The 13,009-nt window shown below is 49.1% G+C and overlaps 1 pseudogene; it reads right to left on the bottom strand.

Moving 5' to 3' along the window:
* LOC135287561 (zinc finger protein 345-like) overlaps window positions 1-13,009 on the bottom strand; it is a 737,501-nt pseudogene that overhangs the window by 686,058 nt on the left and 38,434 nt on the right.

Below are 13,009 nucleotides of genomic sequence, written 5' to 3'. Positions count from 1 at the left end.
TTGGTTACACAAGTCCTTAAGGATCTTAATGGTCTCCATGGTTCCAAAAGGCCCCACAGTGTCATAATGGTGTTTGTGTTCCATGAAGCCCTGCTGTGTCACCATGGCCCCTTGGTTCTGTTGGGGCCCAGTAATGCAACAATGGTTCCACAGCTTCCCACAGTGTCACAATGACCCCTTCCCTCCATGAGGCCCTGCAGGGTCACAATGGCTTTTTGGTTCTGTGGGGGCCCAGAGTGTCACAATGATTCCATGGGGCCTTGCAGTGCCACAGTGGTCTCCATGGATCCACGGTGCCCCACAGGATCACAACGGCCCTTTGGCTCCATGAGGCCCTGAAATGCAACAATGGCCTCTTGGTTCCACAAAGCCCTGCTGCTTCACACTGGCCCCTTGGGACCATGCAGCCCAACAGAGCCACAGTGACGTCCTTGGTTTGGTGAGGCTCCACAGTGTCACATGGTCCCTTGGATCCATGGTACTCTGCAGTGTCACAATGCCCCTGCATTTCACAAGAACCCAAAGTGACACAATGGTCTCCATGGTTCCTCAAGACCCCACAGTGTCACAATGATCCCCTTGGTTCCACAAGTTCCTACCGTGGAACAATGCCCTTTGGCTCCACAACACCCCACAGTGTCTCAGTGGTCTCCACAGGAAGAAAACAGCCAAGCCCAAGGGGCAGATGAGAGGCAGTCACCAGAGGCCAAGGCTAGCCAGACCTGACTGGATTGGCAGATTTTGTCTGGGAGAAAGCCCTGGATATAGGAAATTTTAGAGGTGGAATCCTAATTTCAGCCATGGGAGCCTAGACAAGAAAGATAGTTCTTTTCCATAGGAAGGAAAGCACGGAGCCCAGTGCTTCACAGTCAGATGGGAAGTGGCCCTTGACATGTCAAATTCAGCGGGACCTGTCAGACAGGCCCCAGGAGGTCAAACCAGGCAGACCTGTTCCATGTTCCGCTGATATCATGGGTCCCCACACCATCACAATGGTCTCCTTGATTCCATGAAGTCTGGCAATGTCACAATGGCTTCTTGCTTTCATGAGCCCCAACAGAGTCACAGTGGTCCCTTGGCTCCTTGCGGCCCTGCTGTGCCACAATGGCTCCTTGTTTCTATGGGCCCCACAGTTTGATCATTGACCCTTGCTTCCACAGGGCCCCTGAACTGCACAATGGTTTCCTTGATTCCATGAAGTTCCACAGTCCCACCATAGTTTCCTTGGACCCGCATTGTCACAGTGACCCTTGGTTCCATGAGGTTCCGGAGTGTCACCGTGGTCGCTGTCAGAGGCTGGATGAGATCGATGTCCCGAGACACCTCGGGATGCTCGGAATGCCCGTGTGGGGCCAGGGCCGGGTCAGGCCTTGGTTTGTGGTGGGACAGAGCCCCGCCCCCAGCCCTGGCAGAGCTGTCAATCACACAGCAGGGGCGGTGCTATCCCAGCTGTGATTGGCAGCAGAGCAGATGTTGATGGGACAGGAGCCCTGCGGGGCTGGCAGGGACCTGCAGCTTGCAAGGTGCTCTGCTCTCCCTCAGGTGCTCTCGGAGAGATCCAATCCCAGCTGGGCACCTCAGGGCACAAGTGGCACTGCCTGTTCATGGGCATACAGCTGATGTCTGCCTGGAAAGGGGCACAGGTTTTAATACCTGTTAGTTTCATAATACACCAGAAAATATTTCTTATCTGGATTACATGAGTACTTATAAGAAATGGCAAAGTTTTCCCACCAGGAACAGGAGTTTCCTGGATCTCACAGATTCTTCTACTGATGGCAGGGGAAAAAATACTGATCTTCCCCTCTACCTTTATCAGCAACATTCAGTCTAGTATTTCACGGCCCTCTTCCTTCAGGCGTTTCCAGCTCTCCTGGTTAAATGGCTGTTTCTAAGGACATCTCTTCATTTAGAGCAGCTGGATCTATGTCCTTCCCCTGGTTCCCAGATTTCCTCCTGCAGCTGTTCTCTGGTTATTCCAATGTGTCTCCCTTGACTGGCCTCATGCTTTGAGCATCAGGGAGTTGCCCAAATTTTCAAAACTTTAAATACCTTCTTAGTCAGCATCTTAGTTGTGTTTTTATCTTTTATATCACCTCTTCCTATGTCTCTGTCTAAAATCCTTCTCATATGGCAATCCCTTGTGGATGGTGGACATGTCAGATGTTGCTGTCACAGGGAGCTCAGGGAAGGGTTTTCATGTTTATTAAATTATTAAATTTTATCATGTTCACATTTATTATATTGGCCATGAAGAGAAACCCTTCTGTGCCTCAGAGTCTCACCAGTTCCTGGTCCCCCAAAGGACACAAAACTGATGAGTTGTGGTTCCCACGCCAGTGGCTGCACTTGGATCTCCCTCCATAGCCAGAGCAGAGCTCCCTTGTCCCAGAAAGTGCCTGGCAAAGGAGGGATGAAGGAAACAGGACAGTCTGTGGGGATCAGGGGCAGGGCAGAGCCAGGGAGAAGAATGACTTTTGCATTTAATGGAGCTGTGCCTTCCCTTGGCTTTATTGGCTGACAATCAATGAACATCCCTCTGTGTCTCGAGCAGCTCCTTCTCCAAGGAAAGCAGGTGGGAGCTGGAGCCAAGGAGCTGAAAGCTGCAGTTGCAGCCTGGGCTGGAGGGAGCTGAGATTTGCACAAGGCTGCTCTGAGTGCCAGGGCTTGGATGGGGGAAATGGGGGGGTGGGGGTAGGGACAGAGTCTGATTGATTGTCAGCCATGAAGGGTCTTGATTTTCATATCTATTCAGACTGGATGAGGAGGTACTTGGATTCAGTGTCAACTGGAGATTGCGCATATCAATTTATTATTGGGAAAAAAACCACTAACAGGACCTAAAAAACCTTTTCTCCTTGTCTTTTTAAATAGAATATATTCAGTTTAAATGCACATCTGAAATCTGTGTAATTAGCCACAAATGATTTGAAAACTTAAATTAATTATTCCCAGACGCTTGGCTTGTTAAGGTGTTCTGAATGTTAATGAGCCCTGGGACACTGAATTCCTGCACTGAAGAGCTGCAGGCTGAACAAGCCTCTGGAGCAGTGAAATCCAGCAGCAGCCTCCCAAGTTGCTGAGGATGTCAGCAGCCCCCACTGAGGCCATCCCTGCCCAGAGACCGTGGGGGAATGGGCAGACAAGGAGAGCGTCCCTGGGGCTGGGCCAGCAGAACTCAGAGGCACCAGCGGCTCCAGCTGGGAAATGGAGAGTGGAATGTGGCTGGGAAAGCTCTGCCTGGGCTGTGCCAAGCAGGACAGACAAGCCCTGACTCCCATCCTCCAAACACCTCTCTCAGTGAGACTTTAAAAGGATTTACAATTGTTTGTGTACCGTGAGTTGGACTCGCTGGAGAAATAATGACAAGAGATTCTCAGGAGCTCAAATTAATAAAATAGCTTTTACTGCGCACTTTATAAAATCAGAGAAACTTTAGTAAAAGGTTTATTATCATATTATCGCTGTTTTGGTTTGTTAATGTAAGATTTTCTAATTTTGAGATTTCTTAATTAATGTGTTGATGAGTGTGGTGGGTTTTATTGTCGGTTAATTATTTATGGTTTTTTTTTTTTGTGAAATTGGATTAGGAGAAAGGTAAAGAAGGTTTCAAATTTTAAGTGGATATAAAGAAAATTTTATTATAAGTAAATAAAGGAAAAATGTAGTAAGAATTCAAATAAACTCTTTAGAACACTTTTTTGCTTTAGACCTTTTTTTTTACTGACTGTTTAAAAACTAAACTTGAAATTTCTAGTTAGTTTATTCTTTCTAGAATAGTCTTTTTTAGTTTTCTTAGGGAGAGAAATTTTTCTTGTTAAGGTTTGGTGATTTGCTTTACAAGAGGAAAAACTAGATTTTTTTTGTGGCTCTTAATTTTGTCATGGATAACTTGTCTGGGGAACTTTGTTATTGTGAAGTTGGTTTTATTGCTACAAGGTTTTTTTACAGCTTGTTGATGGGCCATGTTGACGTATGGGGTACTGTTTTAAAGATGAGTTCCTTAAAGGTAAAAGTTTTTATTACTTACTTTTAAAATTACTTATATGTCTGGGAATAGAGATCTTCTCTTGGGGGTACTGGACTACTTTTTTTTCTGTTTAAACTTTTGATGAAATTACAGTTATTTTAACATTTGTTTATTTGAATATGCAGGTTTTTGTTTTATATTAATTTATTTTTTTATAGTTTTATGTGTTATAAAGAAAAAGAGATTTTTCTCCATAGTTTATAAGATTATTTTCTTTTTAAGATTAAGGTATTTTTTTCTGTTTTTTTTTTTTTTTTTTTTTTTTTATATTTGGGATTTAAATTCTTCTTTACTGACTTTGATGGTTTCATGTTGTTTTTTTATATGCTTCTATTTTGTTTTCTTTTGTTTTTTTTTGTTTTTTTTTGTTTTTTTTTTACTCGAGGGAGGATTGAAGTATTGAAAGGATTAACACCTGACCTGCTGGTAACTTCTGGTGGGAGTTGTGCTTGGGTTGTGTTAGGACTGGTTTTATGGTTGGTTTTTGTGGCTTTTTGTGTTTAATTTTAGTTGTAGGGTTATTTTGTATGTGTTCTAGTTTGTAGGTGTTTGGTTTTAGTTGTGTTGGGGGAGGGCACTTGATGGTAATCTTTTAACAAATTCAATTGACCTATCTGGTCAAAGCTGAATTGGACAGCCTGCAAGGGTGATGGGTTTTTCTTAATGGTGTAGTATAGTATACTAAAGTGATTGATCAGCCTTCTGGAATAATGGAGTTGTCAATGCTAATTATTAATTACCCAGCAGGAACCCATGCTATGATAAAGCACAGAGCCTTTCCCAGTGTTTTGGGGACAGGTGAGAGGTGACCCTCATCAAACCACTGCCAGCCAGACTTGACCTGGCAATATTCTTACAGGAACAATGCCTAGATATAAGGAAATTTGGAGGTGAAATCCCAATTGTGGCCGTATGTTCCTGGAGGAGGAGAAGAGTTCTTTACCACACAGAGCACCAGTGTTTCAGTAGCAGATAAGATGTGACATGCCAAGGTCAGCTGGACCAGTCAGGCAGTCTACAGGATGCCAAACCAGCCAGAGCTGTTCTGTGTCCCCTTGGTTCTATGGGGTCCCATGGTGTCACAATGACACCTTGGTTACACGAGGCCTTGAAGTGTCACAATGGCGCCTTGAATCCATGGGGTTCAGCAGAGTCACACTGGCCCCTTGGTTCAATGAGGTCACACAATGTCAGAATGGACCCCAGGTTCCAGAAGGCCCCACTGTGTCACAATGGTCCCAATGATTCCATGGGACCTTGCAGTGCACAATGGTCTCCATGGTTCCCCAGGCCCTGCAATATCATGTTACTCCTCTGTTCCATGAGCCCTGCAATGTCACAGTGGACCTTTGGACCCTGAAGGTTTGCTGTGTCACAATGGTCTCCTTTGTCTCCACAACATCACAATGGACCATTGATGACAGGAAGCCCCTCTGTGTCACCCTGGAGCTTTGGTTCCATGCAGCCCTGCCGTGTCACAAAGGCCTCCTGGTTTCACCAGGCCCCACAGTATCACAATTGTCCTCTTGGTTCTGTGGGGACCTCCAGGGTCACAATGGTCTCACTGGTTCCATGAGGCCTCACAGCTTCACAAAGCTTTGCTTTTTCCATGGGCCCTCATAGTGTCACAATGGTCTCCATGATCCCATGAGTACCCTCAATGTCACAGTGGCCCCCTATTTCCATGAGGCTGTGAAGAGTCTTAATGGTCTATTCATGGTTCCATGAGGCCTTGCAAAGTCACAATTATCTCCACAATTTTCCATGATGCCCCACAATATCACAATGGTCCCTTGGTCTCACAGGGCCCCACAGTGTCACCATGGTCCCTTGGTCTCACAGGGCCCCACAGTGTCACCATGGTCCCTTGCTTCCATGGGCCCGGTGCTGCTGCATTCCCCCCTCCCCTTCTCAGGCCGCCCTGCCAGCTCAGAAATGCTCCTTGGGTCTCGGCCTTGGCCAACAGCCCCTGGGCTCAGCTCCTCTGCAGCTCAGCACAAACACTGTCTGCTCCAGGCACTGCTGTGCCCAACCAGCTCCTGGTTTCTGGAGGAGCAGCCCTGGGAACTGCTTTTGTTCCCTCAGTGGCACAACATCCCTGTTCTCACACTGCCAAAGAAAGCTGTTGATGCCAAGTGCGGCCAGGATGAACCATTGCTGTGACTGCAGCCCCTCTCTTGGGGCCCTACAAACAGCGCTGCAAAAGGAGCCCCTTGGAGCTCTCCTGGGCCAGCGACTCCCTCTGAGTGGGGCCTCTCCCAGCCGGGAACTCTCCCGTTTGCTGCACTCGGGGATCCTGAACAACAAGGGAGCCTGGGCCGATCCCCCCACTCCTCCAGGCTCAACCCTTCACCCGCTGGGGAGGTGCCAAAGCATCCACAGGGAGCATTTCCTGCCCTCAGGGGAATTTCTCACAGGTGCCTTGCACTGACTCTTTGTGTCTGTGTGCACCCAGGAGTGCCTGTGCTGGGGAAATGTGGCAGAAATGCTGCTCTTGGAGGGATTGGAGTGCTTTGGATAGCTGAGTCAGTCAGGCCTGTAAGTCAGGCTAAGTCACAAGGTCTAAAAGTATTTAAATGCTGCTAAGAGTTGTACTTTTGCTAAGTTTAATATAAGTTATAAAATAAGTTAAATACAGTTAAGTGTTATTCCTCTTTTAAATTTCTAAGTCAGAGGTTTTAAGGTAAGTTAAATACTGTTAATCTCTGTTCTTTTGCTAAATTGTGAAGTTGACAGTGTCAGTTTAGGTAAAGATATAATTATGTCCTGTTAAGTTTGAGCTTTGTTCAGCTTTTAGGCCGTATTTCTTTTATGCTTGCCCTCACTGTCCTGTTGTCACACACACACACATAGGGAGAGTTCTCTGTTCATTTCTGGTTTGATTGCCTGGATTTTGTCTGGTTTTGTTGTTGGTTTGTTTCTTGGTTGTGTCTGAAGTGTCCAGTCAAGAGTTTCTCTTCCGAAGGAACTTTGTGGTGCTGTTGCTTACCACTAACTGTGGTCATTGCTGATCCCTTGCTGGGGATTTTTTCAGTGCTCTCAAGCCCTCGTTCATAACAGGGTGAAGGAGCCCTGGCCCAGGCTCTGGCCCTGGGGGACACGGAGACACTGCCGGGGGGTCCCTGTCCCCCTGTCCCACCCCCAGGGCCCCGGCCCCCCGTCCCCGTGTCAGGCTCTGGGGTCGATCTCATGGAACATCCTCGGGGGGAGGCTGCGGCACCGGGGGCAGGGGGACCCGGGGGGACAGGGGACCCCTCTGTGCACGAGCAGGGTTGGACTGCTCTGGGGGAACTGTGAGGGGGGCTGGGGCAGAGTGACCTCCCCAGTGACCTCACAGTGCCCCCTGTGATGTCACCCAGCCCCTGTGATGACACACAGCCCCTTTGTGATGCCACAGCCCTCATTATGATGTCACAGTTAATCTTGTGATATTACACATCCTCCCCTGGGATGTCACACAGCCATTCTGTGATGTCACAACCCCTGTGTGATGTCACACAGGTGCCCTGTGATGGCAGAATCCATTCTATGATGTCACAAAGCCTACTCTATGATGTCACAGGCAACTCTGTGATGACACACTACTGCTCTGTGATGTCACAGGCTGCTCTGTGATGTCACAAAGCCCCTTCATGATATCACCGGGCCAGTGCTAGAATATCACTCTGTGATACCATAAAGCTGCTCTGTGATGTCACAGAAAATTTGGTGATGTCACAAAGTCACCATGTGATGTCACAGTCTGTTCTGTAATGTCACATCTGGCTCTATGATGTTACTTAGTCACCTAGTGATGTCACAACCCACTCTCTGATGTCACAGAGCCGCCTTCCATGACGACAGAGTGTGCTCCATGGCCTCACACCCTACTCTGTGACATTACAGAGACTTCTGTGATGTCACAACCCCCTCAGTGATGTCAAAAAACCCTCTCTGTGATACCATATTGCCACTCTCTAGTATCACAGCACACACTGTGACCTTACAGCCTGCTCTATGATGCCATACAGCCATGCCATGATGTCACAGCCTGCTCTGTGATGTCACAGAATCCCCTCTATGATGCTCTAGCTGCTCAATGACCTCACACAACAAACTCTGATGCCATAGCCCAACCTGGGACCTCACACAGCCCACTCTGTGCTGTCACACAGACCCTTGCTGACATCACAGCTGCTCTGTGCCTCTAGGACACAGCCAGAGAGGTGCCGCTGTGACACAGCCCCCTCTGGGACATCCCCCAGCCCCTGCCATTGCTGAGCACCTGTCAGCTCTGTCTGTGCCCTGCTGCTGTCCCTGAGCTGCCCTGGCAGTGCCCCAGCCCTGCTGGGCTGTGCACAGGAGCTGCTTCTGGCCAGAGCTGTCTCTCTGCAGCGCTGCCCTTGCCAGGAGCTGCCTCTGGGCCAGGAGCCTGGCCCAGCTCAGCAGCACAGACACAGCAGCAGGACTTGAATGACCCTCTGCGGCTTTGGTGCTCTTTGTGTCTGCCATGGCCAAAGTGCTGCCCAAGTTGGCTCTGTCAGGGCCTTGCAGCTGCTGCCCATCCCTGTGCCCTGTGCAGCCCAGACTGTCCTACGGTGTCCCTGCCCTGCGCCTCTGTCCCTGCAGGCTGTCGTCATCCCCCGGCTGCCCCACCTGGCTGGCCCCTTCCTTTGCTGACAGCTCTGCCTCCTGCCTGCCTCTGCCCACACAAAGCCTTGGGCTGCTCCAGGCTCTGAATGGGGGATATCTTGCACCACAGCCTTGCCCTGGGAAGGAAATTCCTTTCTCCTGGTGTCCAGTCTGGGCCTCCCCAGCTGCCCTTGGTGCCATTATCTCTTTCTCTGGCTGTTTTACACAATAAAGAAAAACTCCAGGATGTTTGAAACCACCCTTCAATCCCTCCCCGGCTGCTCTTATTCTGTCCTCAGTCTCCACACCACTGAGCCCAGAGTCTGCCGCCTCTCCCTGCTGGTTATGGGATGAGGCCTCCAAAACATATCCTGAGAGGTTTTTGCGTCCTCTCCAAGGTCTGTGAAAATGAAAAAAGTAGTCAAAGTTATTTTCTCCCAAATCTTGCAGTGACAGAACAAGGCTCAGTATCTTTGAGCTGAATGAGGGCAGATTTACAATTGTTTAAAGGAGAAAATATTTTACATTTATGAGAATGGCACAAAACTGCAACTGTTCTTCCAGGGAAGTGGATTCCCCATCTCAGGAATTATGCAGAGCAAGAGCTTTGTACAACCTGACCCAGTGAAACACACTCATCCCCAAGCACAGAATTCCTCTGCCTGCTACGGGCTCCAACAACTACAGCAAGGCCCTGTTCACTTCAAAATTGCTTCCTAGAGCAGAATAATCTAATAATTGTTTTAGCTCCAATACAGTGGAGTAAATAACTCATTTTATAAAATTTAGTCTGTGGTGTAAACGAACTATACTGTCTAGTCATGATCAGAATCAATCAGAGCTGTATTTACATAAATTTATCTAGTATTCCATTGTTAATTCTGTGGGACAAATTGCATTAAGGTTCAATTCCACCTGTCCAATCTTTTATACCTTTGGCAAAGGACCCGCTCCCAAGGCTGTTGCCATGGCCAGCAGGGCTGGGCCCAGCTGGGATGCTCACTTTCCACGGGCCAGGGTTTAGGAATGGGATTCCCCAATTTTCTGCTCCCGCTAAAACCACGCTGCTGCTCCCTGCCCTCCCGCCTTCCATGGAAAGCACAAAAAGGAATGATCCCGGGCTGGGATAAGAAAAATTTATTGGGAACAGCAACGAGATAAAAAACAAAAAGAAACAAAAATAATATTGACAACAGAAGGGCTATGAAAAAGGGAAAACTGCAACACAAGGACTGTCTCTTCCCGGCCACAATTTCCTCCTCCCTGCAAAGGATAATCTTCTCCTCGGGGAGAGAGAGAGACACTTTCCTGCCCCTGGCAATGACTTGAGGTGAGAGTGAATGTAATGACACGGCCCTGGCCAGACCCTCATGTTCTTTGATCCCACATCATGTCATTGGCAGGGGCAGGAAAAGAGACAGGTGTCTTCCCAGCATGGATCACAGGGAACATGGATCACCATGGCTCTTCCCAACATGGGTCCTCCAATGAGGGATGAAGCTGGAGCAGGGCACAAAGCTCTCCCTGCAGTTGGGACATTTGCAGGGCTTGCCTTACTGGTGCTTCCGTTGGTGTCTGGTCAAGTCAGAGCTCTGGATGAATCCCTTCCCACACGTGGCGCACTCATACGGCCTCTCCCCAGTGTGGATGCGCTGGTGCCTGACGAGGGTGAAGTTGTGCTTGAAGCCCTTCCCACAGTCGGGGCAGCGGAAGGACCTCTCCTCATTGTGAATCCGCTCATGCAGGTGGAGATTTGAGCTGGTCTGAAACCTCTTCTGACACGTGCAGCACTCGTAGGGCCTCTCCCCAGTGTGGATGCGCTGGTGGGTGATGAGGTGGGAATTGCGCTTGAAGCCCTTCCCACAATCTGGGCAGCAGAAGGGCCTCTCATCGGTGTGAATCCGCTGGTGTCTGAGGAGATCTGAGCTGATCCGAAACCTCTTCTGGCACTCAGGACACTCATAGGGCCTCTCCCCAGTGTGGATGCGTTGGTGGGTCACAAGGGTGGATCTGTAGCTGAAGCCCTTCCCACATTCCCCACACTCGTAGGCCCATTCCCCAGTGTGGATCATCTGGTGGTGGATCAGGCTGCTGCTCTGCCTGAAGCTCTTCCCACACTCCAAGCACTTGTAGGGCTGCTCCCCATCATGAAGCTGCTCATGGACCACCAGCTCTGAGCTCTGGCTAAAGCTCTCTCCACCTTCCTGGCCCAGGGTGTGTCTTTCCTCCTCAGAGTACCCTGGGCTGGGTTTGGAGCCCCTCATCCTATGGGATCTCTGTGTCTTTTCTTCCCCATTGGATTCCTGTGCCATGGAACCACTCAAAATGGCCTCTTCCATGAGTTTCTGCCGTGGGGATTTGTCCTCCCTGGTCTCCATCCTCATCTCCTTGTCTGGGGGAGGAAGAACAAGGAGAGGATGGGATTTGCCTCTGTGCCACAGGGAAAGGGAAGGAGATCCTTCCAGGGCTTCCCCAGCAGGATGGTGTTGGCTGCAGGTTTGTCCTGCAGCCGGGGGCCATGCTGGGCTGGGAGATGGAGCAGGAGAGAGGGGGAAAGGGGCACTGACTACCTCCTCACCTGCCTGCGTGTCCCGGGGAATCTTTCCCTTAAGCTCAGCCTTCTCCTCCATCTGGCAGTGGTTTTGAGATGGGAAATTCTGTTTTGGGAGGAAAACAAGAGATGAGTGCATTGAGTTTTGCACTGGTTTGCGGGCAAACCAGGTGGAGAATCTAAGACAGAATTACAATTTAATAAGAAAATTAAGATCAAGGCAATGATACAGAAACACGGCCTTAAACTGACACAGTCAGGATATAACCTGACACCCTGTTGCTCAGGGTGGTGGCAGCAGTCCCATTAAATGGTGGCTGCAGTCCTGTTGCAGTGATGAAGTGATTCTGTCAAAGCAGTGATCCTGTAGTAGGGTCTGGTCTTCCTCTGAAGGTCCAGTGGTGCTTATGGAGCTCTTGTCCTCTGGTAATCCAGTAGCCAAGGTGCTACCGGTGTTGCAAGGCTCAGCTTATATCCAGGTAGGAATTATTGGCTCATCCCCCTGGGCGGAGCATCCCACAATGGGATGATGTCATTTTATCAGTCCTGCAGGAACACTCAATGGCCCATTCACAGAAGATGGCCCCTGGAGGTTGTTATCAGGGCTCATACATGGAAGAGATAAAGAACACTGCCCTGTCACACTTGCCCCACCCCAGGGGAGGTCTCTGTCCCTGTCATTCCCTTGTTGTCCCCCCTTTTCTCTTCTCTTTCCATGTCTCTCTCTACCTCACATTTACTGTTCAATACAATCCACTTTGGATTTGGTCTTGGTAGCACCTTAATTGGGGCAGAGGCATTTCTCTAACAATTTTCTTAACCAGATTGCAACATTATTTTGGCACAGCGAGTTTAGGCACTGTTCTCTGACTCCAAGTGCCTTGGATAACAGCATGGTTCCCTCCTCTGAAGAGGTTGTGGTCCTCTCTGGAGGAATTCTTAGAAATTTGGATGCAGCTACATCTGAGCAACTTAGGGAAGAATTGATGAGGAAAATGGCTGTTGTGGGTGGCCAGTGTAAAGAAAATGTTTTGTTCTCCTTCCTTGAAAAGTTTGTTAAAAACACTGGAGGAAAGGGAGCAAATGATACCAGTGAGACTGACAAGGTTCACTCACCCCATGGTGAGGAACACAAGGCTGCTAAAAGTCGCACAAGAAGTCCAGCTCAAGTAGCTAAATTTCTGCATAAATGCCAAATTCACAGGCTTAGGGGCTTTGCCACATATGAGAATCATTATTCTCTTCATCCCTGTCACCCTTGTGACAGCCCCACAGTGCTTTCTCTTCCTTTTAATCTGTGTTGGGCCGAATTTCCACTTTTCTTTTATGGGAACCTGCCAGCAGCTGAGCTGGAGCTGTGCAGGAACCAATGAAACTTGGAATTACCATAGAATTGCTTCTATTATCGGTTTATTCATGTTTGGGATTTATTTGCATTTTCATCACATGTGACTTTTTGGAAAATCAAATATTCATCAAAATGATTAATGCAGAGTTAAATTTAATTTCTGCCAATTTTATTTTGTCCAGTGCCCAGGGGATGCTCAAGGGGTCTCTGCCTCACCCTGGAGGATGCTTGGGAGGAGCTTGTGGGGGCTGTCCCTGTCCCTGTCCCTGTCACGCCAGGTCATTCCCCAGGGGGTCTCCATCATTCTCACCCCAGGGAATGCCTGGGGGCTCTCCCTCCCTCTCATCCCTGTGCCAGGGGGTGCTCGGCCCAGCCTCTGTCCCTCGCAGCCCAGGGGATGCTCGGGGGTCTCTGTCCCCTCACTCTGGGGGATGCTCAGGGGGTCTCCATCCCTCTGGCCTCAGGGAAT

The sequence above is a fragment of the Passer domesticus genome, chromosome 30, assembly GCF_036417665.1.
Source record: "Passer domesticus isolate bPasDom1 chromosome 30, bPasDom1.hap1, whole genome shotgun sequence".
NCBI lineage: Eukaryota > Metazoa > Chordata > Aves > Passeriformes > Passeridae > Passer > Passer domesticus.
The sequence above is the reverse complement of the archived record's forward strand: the minus strand, read 5'-3'. Positions and strand labels throughout refer to the sequence as shown.